Source organism: Equus caballus, chromosome 29 (assembly GCF_041296265.1).
Source record: "Equus caballus isolate H_3958 breed thoroughbred chromosome 29, TB-T2T, whole genome shotgun sequence".
NCBI classification, from domain to species: domain Eukaryota; kingdom Metazoa; phylum Chordata; class Mammalia; order Perissodactyla; family Equidae; genus Equus; species Equus caballus.
The window spans coordinates 9,478,193-9,493,141 of NC_091712.1; positions in this window are offsets into that span (position 1 = coordinate 9,478,193).

A 14,949-nucleotide genomic window follows, 5' to 3' on the forward strand; every position below is an offset into this window, starting at 1 on the left:
ATGCTGCGTCAAAACATACTGCATGCACATTGTGGGAAAATGCATCCACTGCATGGGCACAGCATCCACGTTCAGTAACACTGCTGTTGGCTCTGCAGCCACCGCAGCAACACTGCATCCAGCTGAAATGGCACTGAAGGTGCACTGCAATCACTGCAGGTTCACTGCATCCACCTTTGCTGGCACTGCATCCTCCATCACAACATACCACATCCACCTTGTGGGACACTGCTTGCACTGCATGGGCACTGTATCCACCTTCATGGGCACTGCATCCTCCGACAAAACATACTGCATCCGCCTTGTGAGATAATGCATCCACTGCATGATGCCTGCATCCACATTCCAGGACAACGCCAGGACACTGCAACCACTGCAGGGACACTTCATCTGCCTTCATATGCACTGCATCCTCTGTCACAGCATACTGCATAAACCTTTATCTACACTGCAACCCCTGCAGGGACACTGCCTCCAGCTGATGTGGAAATTCAGGTGCACTGCAATCACTGCAAGATCACTGCATCCACTGCGTGTTGACAGCATCCACATTCCGGGACACAGCAGGGTGCACTGCAACCACTACTGGATCACTGCATCCACCTTCATGGGCACTGCATCCTCCGTCACAACATACTGCATGCACCTTGTGGGACACTGCATCCAATGCCTGGGCACTGCATCCACGTCCTCAGACAATGCAGTAGACACGGCAACCACTGCAGGGACACTGCATACAGCTGAGGTTGCACTGCAGGCACACTGCATTCAGCAAAGGCTCACTGCATCCACCTTCGTGGGCACTGCATCTTGAATCACAACATACTGCAACCACCTTGTTGGACAGTGGATCCACTGCATGAGCACTGCATCCACATTCAGGGACACAGTACGGGACACTGCAACCACTGCAGGGACACTGCATCCAGATGAAGTGGCACTGCAGGTGCACTGCAATGACTGCAGGATCACTGCATCCTCCTTCAAGGTCACTGAATCCTCCATCACACCATAAGGCATCCACCTTGTGTGACACTGCATCCTCCGACACATCATACTGCAACCATCTTGTGGTAATCTGCATCCATGGCATGGGCACTGCATTCACATTCAGGGCCACAGAAGGGGGCACTGCAACCACTACTGGGATACTGCATCCAGCTGACGTGGCACTGCATGGGCATTGTATCCATATTCAGCGAAACTGCAAGGGCGTCTGCAACCACTGAAACAACACGGCATCAAGCTGAAGTGGCACTGCAGGCACACTGCAATCACTGCATGCTCACTGCATCCACCTTCGTGGGTACTGCATCCTCCCTCACAACATACTTCATCCACCTTGTGGGACACTGAATGCCTTGCCTGGGCACTGCAGCCACATTCAGGCAAACTATAGGGGGCATTGCAACCACCACAGGATCACCTCATCCCCCTCATGGGCACTGCATCCTCTATCATAACATACTGCATGCACCTTGTGGGACACTGCATCCACTTTATTGGCACTGCATCCACATTCAGTGACACTGCAGGGGTCTCTGCAAGCAGTGCATCAACACTGCATCCAGCAGAGGTGGCACTGCAGGTGCACTGCAATCACTGAAGTTTCACTGCATCCACTGCATGTGCACTGCATCCACATTCAGGGACACTGCAGGTTGCACTGCAACCACTGCAGGATCACTGCATCCTCCTTCATGGGCACTGCATCCTACTTCACAACATACTGCATCCACCTTGGGTCACACTGCCTATGCTGCATGGGCACTGCCTCCACATTCAGAGACACTGCAGTGGGCTCTGCAACCACTGCATCAACCCTGCATCCAGCTGAATTGGCACATCATGTGCACTGCAATCACTGAAGGCTCAGTGCATCCACTGCATGTTCACTGCATTCACATTCAGGGTCACGTCAGGGTGCACTCCAACCACTGCAGGATCACTGCTTCAACCTTCATGGGCAATGCATCCTCTGTCACAACATACTGCATCCACCTTGTGCGACACTGCATCCACTGCATGACCACTGCATCCACATTCCACGACAATGCTGGGGGCACTGCGACCACTGCTGGGACACTCCATCCACCTTCATGGTCACTGCATCCTCTGTCACAACATACTGCATCCACCCTTTGTTACTCTGCATCCACTGCATGGGCACTGCATCCACATTCAGTGACAAAAAAGGGGGCAATGCAACCACTGCAGGGACACTGCAACCAGTTGTGGTGGCACTGCAGGTGCACTGCAATCACTGCAGGATCACTGCATGCAACTACATGTGCACTGCATACTCCGTCACAACATACTGCATCCACCTTCTGGGACACTGCATCCACTCCATGGGAACTGCATCAAGATTTGGGGACAATGCATGGGGCACTGAAACACAGCAGGGACACTGCATACAGCTGCAAGGGCACTGCAGGCACACTGCAATAACTGAGGGTCACTGCATCCAACTTCGTGGGCACTGCATCATACGTCACAACATACACCATCCACCTTGTGGGACACTGCATCTACTACATGTGCACTGCATCCAAATTCAGGGAACTGTAGGGGGCACTGCAACCACTGCAGGAACACCACATCCTCCCTCATGAGCAGTGCATCATCTGTCATAACATGCTGCATCCACATTTTGGGACAGTGCATCCAGTGCATGGGCACTGCATCCACATTCAGGGACAATGCAAGGGGCACTGCAACCACTGCAGGATCACTGCAACCATCTTCATGCTCACTGCCTCCTCTGTCACAAAATACTGCATTCACCTTGTCGGAAACTTCATCCACTGCATGGACACTGCATCAACATTCAGGGACAATGCAGGGGCCACTGCAACCACTGCAGGATCACTGCATCCTCCTTCATGAGCACTTCATCCTCCATGACAACATACTGCATCCACTTCGTGGGACACTGCATCCACTGCCTGTGCACTGAATCCACTTTCCGGGACAATGCAGGGGGCACTGCAAGCACTGCAGGATCACTGCATCTACCTTAATAAGCAGTGCATCATCAGTCATAACATGCTGCATCCACATTTTGGGATAATGCATCCAGTGCATGGGCACTGCATCAAGATTTAGGACCAATGCAGGGGGCACTGCAACCACTACAGGGACACTGTATCCACCTTAGTGGGGACTGCATCATCCGTCATAACATGCTGCAACCACCTTGGTGGATGCTGCATCCACAGCATAGACACTGCATCAACATTCAGGGACAATGCAGGGGGCACTGCAAACACTGCAGGGACACTGCATACAGCTGCAAGGGCACTGCAGGTGCGTTGCAATCACTGCCAACTCACTGCATCCAATTCGTGGGCACTGAATCCTCTGTCACAACATACGGCAACCAACTTTTGGTACTCTGCATCCACTGTATGGGCACTGCATCCACTTTCAGGGACACAGAATGGGGCACTGCAACCGCTGCAGGGACACTGCAGCCAGCTGAAGTGGCACTGCAGGTGCAATGCAACCACTCCAGGATCACTGCATCCACCTTCATGTGCAATGCATCATCCGTCACAACATTCTGCATACACCTTGTGGGATTCTGCATCCACCGCATGGGCACTGCATCAAGATTTAGGGCAAATGCAGGGGGCACTGCAACCGCTGCAGGGACATTGCATCCAGATGAAGTGGCACTGCAGCTGCACTGCAATCACTGCAGGATCAGTTCATCCTCCTTCATGGGCACTGAACCCTCCATCACAACATACAGCATCCACCTTGGGGCACACTGCCTAGGCTGCATGGGCACTGCATCCACATTCAGAGACACTGCAGTGGGCTCTGCAACCACTGCAGCAACACTGAATACAGCTGAAGTGGCACTGCATGTGCACTGCAATCACTGAATGTACACTGCATCCACTGCATGTTCATTGCATCCACATTCAGAGACACAGAAGGGAGTACTGCAACCACTGCAGGGACACTGCATACAGATGCAGTGGCACTGCAGGTGCATGGCAATCACCGCAGGCTCACTACATCCACCTTCGTGAGCACTGCATCCTCCATCAGAATATACTGCATCCACCTTTTGTGACACTACAGCCAGTGCATGGACACTGCCTCCACATGCAGAAACAGTGCAGGGGGCAGTGCAACCACTTCAGGTACACTGTCTCCAGCTGAAGTGGCACTGCAGGTGCACTGCAATCACTGCAGTATCACTGAATCCCCCTTCATGGACACTGCATCCTCCATCACAACATGCTGCGTTCTCCTTGTGTGACACTGCAGCCACTGCATGGGCACTGCATCCACATTCAGGGACACTGCAGAGTACACGGCACCCACTGCAGGAACACTCTATACAGCTGAAGTGGCACTGCAGGTGCACTGCCATCACCGCAGGATCACTGCACGCCCCTTCATGGGCATGTCATCATCCGTCAAAACATACTGCATCCACCTTGTGGGACACCACATCCACTGCATGGGCACTGCATCCACATTCAGGGACGCTGCAGGGGTAACTGCAAACACTGCAGGATCACTGCATCAACCTTCACTAGCACTGCATCCTCCATCAAAACATACTGCATCCAAGTTTTGGGACCCTGCATCCACTGCATGAGCACTGCATGAACATTCCTGGACAATGCTGGGGCCACTGCAACCACTGCAGGGACACTGCATCCACCTTCTTTGGCACTGCATCATAGGTCATAACATACAGCATCCACATTGTGGGACACTGCATCCACTGCATGGACACTGCATTCTACGTCACAACATACTGAATCCACATTGTGTGACACTGCAGCCACTGGATGGGCACTGCATCCACATTCAGTGACACTGCAGGTTACTCTGCAACCACCGCAGGTACACTATATGCAGCTGAAGTGACACTGCCAGCACACTGCAATCCCTGCAGGTTCACTGCATCCACCTTCATGGGCACGGCATCCTCTGTCACAACATATTGAATCCACATTTGGGACAATGCATCCACTGCCTGGGCACTGCATCCAGATTCAGGGACACTGCAGGGGGCACTGCAACCACTGCAGGATCACTGCAGCCACCCTTATGGGAACTGCATCCTACATCACAACATACTGCATCCTCCTTGTGTGACACTGCAGCCACTGCATCGGCACTGGATCCACCAGCAGGGGGCACTGCATTCATCTTTGGCTCTCTGCGTCCACCTTCAGGAAGAACTGCATGCACCTTCTGGGACAGTGCATCCACCTTGTGGGACACTGCATCCACTGCATGGGCACTGCATTCTGCTTCTGGTACACCGCATCCACCATCAGAAGGCACTGCATCCACCTTCTTTGACACTGCATCCACCTTGGGGGCACTGCTCCCACCTTCATGGACACTGCTTCCCCTACAGGGCACTGCATACTACTTCACGAACACTACATCCACTTTCAGAGACACTGCGTCCACTTAAGGTCACTGCCTCCACCTTCAGAAGTTACTGCTTTCATTTTCGCGTGCACTGCATCCAATGTCGAGGGGCACTGCATCCACCTTCAGGAACACTGAATGCAATGCTCCGGCACTGCATTCACCTTCAGAAGGTACTGCATTCATATTTGTGCCCACCGCATCCAACTTCAGGAGCACTGCATCGACCTCGGGGATGCTGCATCCACATTCACAGGCACTGCATCCTCCTTAAGCTGGTATTCCATTCATCTTTGGGGGCACTGAATCCACCCTGGGGGCACTACATCCAACGTCTGGGACACTGCATCCAGTGCGTGGGCGCTACATCCACATTCAGGGACACTGCAGGGGCACTGCAACAACTGCAGGGACAGTGCATGCAGCTGAAGTGGCACTGCAGGGGCACAGCAATCACTGCAGTATCACTGCAGCAACCTACACGGACACTGCATCCTCAGTCACAACATACTGCATCCACCTTCTGGGACACTGCATCTATGTCAGTGATAGTGCATCCACCTTCAAGGACACTTAATCCACATCAGTGATGCTGTGTCCACCTCCAGGTCCACCACAGAGGCAATGCATCCACTGCAGGGGCACTGCATCCACCTTCACGTACACTGCCTTGATCGTCTGAAGGTACTGCATCCTCCTTTTGGGACACAGCAACCACCTGAAGGACACTCTATCCACCTTCACGGACACTGCATCCACTGCAGGGGTTCAGCGTCCACATTCAGGGCTACTGCATGGCCCCTGCAACAACTGCATGGGCACTGTATCCACGTTCAAAGACACTGAATCCACATCCGTGATGCTGCAGCCACCTGCTGGTACACTCCAGGGGCGCTGCATCCACTGCAGGGACACTGCATACAACTTCAGAAGGAACTGCATTAATCTTTGGGCCCACCGCATCCACCTTCAGGGGAGACTGTTTCCACATCTGGGGAAACTCCATCCACCATCAGCAGCACTGCATTCACCCTCTGGGACACTGCATCCATGTCATGGACAGTGCATCCATCATCATAGACACTGTATCCACCTGCGGGGACACTTCATCCCCCTTTGGAAGGTACTGCATTCATTGTGGAGTCCACTGCATCCACCTTCAGGGACACTGCATCCACTGCATGGGCACTGCCTCCACCTTCAGAAGGCACTGCATTCATCTATGCCCTCTGCATCCAGCTTCAGGAAGAGCTGCATGCACCTTCTGGGACAGTTCATCCACCTGTGGGACACTGCATCCACTGCATGGGCACTGCATACAACTTCAGGAGAAGACTGCATCCACATGCAGGGGGCAATCCATCCACTGCCTGGTCACTGCAATGACCTTCAGTGGGCTCTGCATCCCGCTTCTGATACACTGCAGCCACCATCCGAAGGCAATGCATCCACCTGCTTTGACACTGCATCCACCTGGGGGCACTGCTCCCATCTTCATGGACACTGCCTCCACTGCAGGGCACTGCATAAAACTTCACGAACACTACATCCACTTTCAGAGACACTGTATCCACTTCAAGGTCAGTGCATCCACCTTCAGAAGGTACTGGTTTCATTTTCGCGTGCACTGCATCCACCTTCAGGAACACTGAATGCAATGCGCCGGCACTGCATCCACCTTCAGAAGGTACTGCATTCATATTTGTGCCCACCACATCCAACTTCAGGGACAATGCATCGTCCTCTGGGACGTTGCATCCACATTCACACACACTGCATCCTCCTTCAGATGGTACTGCATTCATCTTTGGGGGCACTGCGTCCACCCTTGGGGGCACTAGATCCAACTTCTGGGACACTGCATCCACTGCATGGGCACTGCATCCACATTCAGGGACACTGCAGGGGCACTGCAACCACGGCAGGGACATTGCATCCAGCTGAAATGGCACTGCCGCTCACTGCAGGATCACTGCATCCACCTTCACGTACACTGCCTTGACCATCAGAAGGGACTGCATCCACCCTCTGGGATACTGCATCCTCCTCAAGGACACTCTATCCACCTTCAGGGACACTGCATCCACATTCAAGTACACTGAATCCACATCCGTGATGCTGCAGCCACCTGCTGGTACACTCCAGGGGCACTGCATCCACTGCAGGGGTATTGCATACAACTTCAGAAGGAACTGCATTCATTTTTGGGCCCACTGCATCCACCTTCAGGGGAGACTGCTTCCACATCAGGGGACACTCCGTCCACCGTCCTCAGCACTGCATTCATCCTCTGGGACACTGCCTCCATGTCAGGGACAGTAAATCCATCATCATAGACACGGCATCCCCCTTCGGAAGGTACTGCATTCATTGTGGGGTCCACTGCATCCACCTTCAGGGACACTGCATCCACTGCATGGGCACTGCTTCCACCTTCAGAAAGCACTGCACTCATCTTTGGCGCTCTGCATCCACCTTCAGGAAAAACTGCATGAGCGTTCTGGGCAGTGCATCCACCTTGTGTGACACTGCATCCACTGCCTGGGCACTGCATACACCTTCAGGAGAAGACTGCATCCACATCCATGGGGCAATCCATCCACCGCCGGGGGCACTGCATCCCGCTTCTGATACACCGCATCCACCATCAGAAGGCACTGCATCCACCTTCTTTGACACTGCATCCACCTTGGGGGCACTGCTCCCACCTTCATGGACACTGCCTCCACTGCAGGGCACTGCATACAAATTCACAAACACTACATCCACTTTCAGGGACACTGCATCCACTCAAGGTCAGTGCATCCCCCTTCAGAAGGTACTGGTTTCATTTTCGCGTGCACTGCATCCAATGTCGAAGGGCACTGCATCCACCTTCAGGAACACTGAATGCAAAGTGCAGGCACTACCTCCACCTCAGAAGGCACTGCATTCATATTGGTGCCCAATGCATCCAATTGCATGTTCACTGCATTGACCTCAGGGACGTTGCATCCACATTCACAGGCACTGCATCCTCCTGCAGTAGATATTGCATTCATCTTTGGGGGCACTAGATCCAACTTCTGGGACACTGCCTCCACTGCGTGGGCGCTGCCTCCACACTCAGGGACACTGCAGGAGCACTTCAACCACTGCAGGGTCACTGCATGCAGCTTAATTGGCACTGCAGGGGCACTGCAATCACTGGGGCATCACTGCATCCACCTTCATGGATACTGCATCCTCGGTCACAACATACTGCATCCACCTTTTGGGACACTGCATCCACCTCAGTGACACTGCATCCACCTTCAAGGACACTTAATCCATATCAGTGATGCTACATCCACCTCCAGGTCCACCACAGGGGTGCTGCATCCACTGCAGGGGCACTGCATCTACCTTCATGTACACTGCCCTGACCATTAGAAGGTACTGAATCCACCTTCTGGGACACTGCATCCACCTCAAGGACACTCTATCCACCTTCATGGACACTGCATCCACTGCAGGGGCATGGTATCCACATTCAGGGATTAAGCACTTGGCCACAGGACCAGGCCCTGTAAACTTCGTTTTATCTTAATTTAAGGAAGAAAATCTTACAAAATTCCTATCTGTCTTTGAATGTCAGCTTCCAATTTGGCCAAATTTCTCATCACAAGTTATTAAATCCTCTCAAATATCTTGTCCACTTTCAGAGGGGACAAACCGCAACTATTCCTCGCAGCATTAAACAGCTACATTACTTTTTTCATTTTAGTTTTCCATTGACTGTTTAAGGGTAGCAGCTTCCCAAGAAATCTTTCAGAATCTCACTAACCTTGGGAGGGGCTCATATTGTTTCCACCTATGAAGGTAGATTACATGATTGCTTGTAAACTCATGACTTAACAAGTGTGCTTCTTAAATGATCTTATCTAATTTGAACTTTCCTTCTAATGGCCAATATACAAGCTTTGGATGCTCAAAGGAACCACAAAGTGGCCACTGAAATTTTAAATTATCCCAGCTTATCTTGCTCTAAAGATCCAACCATTTACATTTATCCCTGCTTTGTTAGGTGTTTGCAAGTATAGTTTCTGCACGTATCATGTGTGAAACCAGCCAGAGCTCCAGGGGGAGGCTGCCTATTCGGGAGCCTGATTTTCCATTTTTTGCTTAGTTTCATTTTACTATAAAGTCTGAACAATTTCTAAGGACAGAGTACTTGGTCAGAAGTGTGTTGCCTGTGAGTGTCCCTCCCTAAAAATATCATGAACAGTCTCTTATCTGTCTCAGTTTCTCCTGCCAGCAGACTAAAACTACCGTGGAGGCTTGGAGTGTGTGGATATCCAACCCTCATGTGCACAGCCCTGGATGAGGTATCAGTTAATTAAAGTGCATGATCACAATGGAATTCCCCATGGGACTGCTGTGCATCATGAGGCTCAAGCTCAGATACTCCCACTAGGTTCTCAGTCACCTGAGAATTCCTTAGACTGGGTGGAGATGGTATCCCTTCTTTTCTGAGCTGACTGAGCTTTCAGTCTTTCATTTTGCTATTAAGCAATTCGTTTAGACACTATGGACACAGTTCTTTCCAACTTAAAGGCAAATTTAAAAGGTCAGCCTGTCCCATTCACTCCAAAGGTCCCTCTAGGTTACCCTGGCCAAGGACATTCCTGCCAGTTTTCTCTTACTGTTGCATGGTCAGCGAGATGAAGAGTCAAAAGAAAGATTTCTTGGACTCTCCAGGCCTGGCAGTAGTGCTCTTTTATTTAGAGAATTGTATGGAATAGCATGGGGACAGGACCTATGGACAGTCAGAGCTGTTGTGTGGGGACAAGACCCACGGGCAGGAGGAGCTGCTGTGTGGGAATGGGACCCATGGGCAGGACGAGCTGCGGCTGCTGCTGCAAACATGGCTTGAGAGTAGGGCTAAATTTTAGGCATAGGTATGTGAGTTATCTCTTTACAAGGCAAAGGAAATAATATGTAAAAACTGTTGTTAAAATGGTATCAGGGCAGGTGGGGTCTGGTTATTGAGTGGTCCTATAACCTTGAGATAACAATCAACCCAGATTAAGTAAATGGCAGAAGCCACCATCTTAAAAATTATCTTCAGCTAAAGACAAAGGAGGATGTTGGTGGGGTCGTCAGTTACATGAGGTTACCAAACAGTAAACAACTTAAGTCCTTGCCTTCCCCATTAAGAGTTTCCAGAGATAGGGCCATCCCCTCTTCCTCCTGGTGAAGAGAGGGAGACACCCCCACAGGTGGAGACTTCCTTCACAAATGCAAATGTCTCTCATCAAAGGATAAGCAAACTCCGCTCCTCAGAGCCTCCTTCTCTTCTGCAGTTTTTAAAAGTAACCAGCCTAAAATAATCCTCATCATTACCTGGGAAATATACCAGTACCCCCTTGAGAAATCTAGTCTTAAGACTTGAAACAGATGAAGTAAAAGTCAGGATCTGTGACTTAAATAAGGAGGTGCAGGCTTTAGGAGAAACTCACTGAGTGCATTTGAAGAGTGCCTTGAAGTCAGAGGAGCTCAATGGGCCTATATGGTACCAAGCACCAGTTCAAAGGTGGTCTCCAGCTGGTTTCTCTGTAATCTTCCCACTACACCAAGAAGGGTAAATGCAAAATAATCAATAACTGTTCTATAGATAAGAGAGAGAACATGAGTTTTACTTGAGCCAGAATGAAGATTATAACCTGCGAAAAACTTTTTCAGGGAGGAAGAAAGCTTTCTGGAGAAGCATCGTTTTCAGTACAGTGATACATCTTTTTAGAACAAAGAACATACATTAAACACACCCAGGATACATAGTCATCAAAATTTCATAGAGACTTTCCATTGCAAATTAGCAGGTCAACATGACCCTGATGTCAAGAAAGGGACTGATATGGGCATTACCAATAGGGTGTTACCATTAGGGCTGAGGAGGGGAAGTATGCATTCTTATCTTAAGAGAGTGCATTCTTTACTTTAATGCTTAAAGCACATATATGATGTATATTTGATAGACCGTAAGGCAGGCTTTGTTAGTTCAAGCCAAATCAGTTTTGGACCCAAATAGTTACCCAATATACCTCAATATGTGAAAATCTCTTGTCTGCACTGTGGGACATCAAAATTGGTCACCTCAAAATGTGTCTCTTTGGCTTGGTTTCAAAGACAAAGGCTCTGAAAAAAACTGACCTTCCCCCAACTGCCTAAAAGAATGTAAGATAAAAGGCCTGTCCCCATGACAGCACACCACCATAGATAACTCTGAGTATCCATAGACGGTGAGGGTCCTTGCTAAGCCCATCTTGTCTAGCAAACATTTGCTTCTCCATCCGTATGAATTGCCTTCCTTGTCTTGCCTTTGAAGCCTCAAACCACTACCCCCAACATCCTCCTTTGTCTTTAGATGAAGCTGATATTTAAGATGACAGCTCCAGCAATTCTGGCTGAGTTACCCAGTTGTCTGGGTTTCTCCCATGTATACACATTATAATGTTTTGCTTGATTTTCCTCTGTTGTTGTGTCTCATGTCAATTTAATTCTAAGGCCAGCCAGAAGGACCTAAAGAGGGTAAAGGAATTCTCTTCCTCCCCTACAGCACCATGGGCAGGGGTGTGCTGGGGGAGGTTTCAGCCTGGCCTCTCCCTGCATATCCCCACCAACATAAAGCCTTTCTCCCACCATCCTCACCCCCAGAGCCCCCATCTCCTATGTCCCCAGTCCTAGTGTCCCTTCCTCATCCACACTCCCTGTGAAACCCCCCACCCCATCCCCATCTCCCCAGAGCACTTATCTCCCTCACTTTCCCACCCCAAGTACCCCCTTCCCCACCCTCAACTCTGGAACACCTGTCTTCCCCACCCACGGCACCCCCTCCCCCACCCCTACCCTCAGAGTCACCCTCTCCACTATCATTGACTACATTCCCCTGATTATCCCTTCTGCCTTGGAATGAAGGTGTCACGCACCCAGCAGGGTCAGGTTCTGCACTTACAGTGGCATGGTGTTGATTCCTCATTTTACAGATTGGGAAACTGAGGCTCCAAGAGTTGATGTAACTTACCCAGGCTTGTGCAGAGGGAGTCTGGACCCAGATGTGACCTCCTGCAGTCCCTCCTTCTGCTCTTTGACACCAGAGGGACTTTGGTGTGCCCAGAGCCTGTGGAGGCTGGCTTATCAGAATCTGAGCTCTATCATTCTTCCCTCCCTCCTTTGGACAGGTGTCTCTGCCCTGAAACTCTCAGCCCAGGCCCTGCTTCTGGTGCCCCTGGGGGAGCAGGTTCCTGGAGTCCTTTCCTGGGATTGGACTAGTGGGTCTGGGTGGGCTCAGGAACCGGCACTTCCAGGGTCCTGGGGTGGTCTCTCAGTGCAGTAGGTGGACACAGATTCTGCAGAGTTAGCTGTCAGTACTGGAAAATACTGGCTTTTCACATAAAGCAGATCTTTGTCAGTTTATGAATCTGCACACTGTATGCCCCTCTGCGTGTGCTTTTATGCAAATGTCTCAGAACAGATCCCACATGGTCAGTATTTGGAAAGTTAAGTCACTGGTCTTGGGATAAAGCTGTCCCGCTCTGCAGGTTGTCCTATCCTTCAGATGGGTGGGGCCTACCTCCCTTCTGCCCATCCCAGCCACCTGGAGAGTGGCAGAACTGGAGGCCCTGAGATTAGACCTCAGACCTCAGACTTGCCACCTGTGCTGGGCCCTCAATGACCCTCCTTGTGGATTCTTATGGAGGGCCTGAAACAGAGTGTGTGGTGTGGAAGGCACTGGCCTGGTCAGTTGGAGACCAATGTTGGATTCTGGTCCTACTACAGCATGGCGTGCCAAGTGGTGCCATGTCCACACCCAGGGTCTGAACCGGGGAACCCCGGGCCACCAAGAAGTGGAACGTGCGAACTTAACCACTGCACCAGTGGGCCGGCCCCTGACTGTACGTGATTTAATATTACTATTAAGACAATCTTAAATAACAATAGTAAAATGAATAATACTCAGACATAACACTGCTTAATGCCTGTTTGCCTCATGCACCAGCCTGATGCCCCCATGAGAGTGCCTGCTTCCTGGGAGACATCAGTGTCCACAGTCACAGTATATGGAGGTCCCATAACCCTGCCATCATTTTTTCTCTTTCTCTTATTTCTCTCAGGTAACTCATATTTACTGAACCCATCTTTTGTAATGGACAGAGAAAGCCCGACAAGTCTTCTGTCCTACCAAAACCCAAATTCGCCACCTGAAGCTGCACTCAGCCCACACCAAGCTGCTCCCATGGACAGATGCTACATGATGCTGTACAGGTTCATGAGGTTTCTCTGGATTTTCTTCTTTAATGTGTGCTTCTCCAAAAACAGAATCTGTTGTTCTTAGATTCCTGTAGAACTAGAAGATGACTTTAGGACTCTGCCCATCCACCCCACCCTTCTCTCCTGCAGGCCTGTTTCTTTCAAACAGCTGTGCACTCACTTGGTCCCTCCTAGCCCCTTAGTCTTCTCAGAAGTTAAAACAGAGTCTGTGCATACATAAATCTTCTGTCCTTCCCCAGCTGATGCCCCTGGGTTGAGTTGGCCACCCGGGCATCCTCCCAGCATGTGCCATGTGGTTGTTATAACCAGGTCGGGGGTGGGAGGAGGCAGAAGGGGGATCCATACCCTGAAGCCCAGTTATCAACAAATTTCCCACTGATAGTGATGCCAATTTCCAAAAAGCTGCTTTATCCAAACTGCAGGTCTCAAAAGTCCCTATTTCCCAGTAACATAGGTACATTTAATAATATATATATTATTAAATTGTTTTGTATATCTCAGCTAAAGCAATTCTTTTTCTCCCCCCAATCAAGAATCTCATTCTAACTATGAATTCCATATCACACTACCAACATAACCCGGGGACTAGTAAATTATAAAAGTTTTTTCTAAATTCTCTCATTTTTTAAGGAGCATACATACCACCTACAATATGTAATCTTTTTTCACTCATTTTGAATTTCACACTGTTTCTACCAATCTTTGTACATATGAGCCTCCTTCAAATTCACTACATGTTATTCCATCATGTTAAGCAACTATCTTGTTTGAGGGAGCTCTTGAAATGCATCTGTTTACACCAATCTTGTATATAAGACATTTCTATAATTTCCCTCTACTATAGGATTTAGCCCAAATTCATTAGTATGACCCACAGCTCTTTACGGGACCATGGCCCTGACTGTCTTTCTAACTTCTGCTTTTCCCTTCCTTGTCCACCATACAATTGCTCTCCTTCATTGATCATGGCTGTACTTTTTGTCTTTGTACATTCTGTGTCACTGAAATGCCTGTATGAAGCCTTTCATCCATTTATAATGTCTAAGTCTTTCTCATCCTTCTAGTTCAGGCTCAAAAGTTAACATCGTGGTAGGATTTTCACCAAATTTGCTTGGTCTTCTCTTTACCTGATCCCCCAAATGGAAAAAAGAATGTTGATGGATTATTTCTCAGTATGCTCTGTGCTTCCTTGTGTCACTGTTACATTTTTCCTGCTGTATTCTAATACGTATTTTCACATCTGTCTCC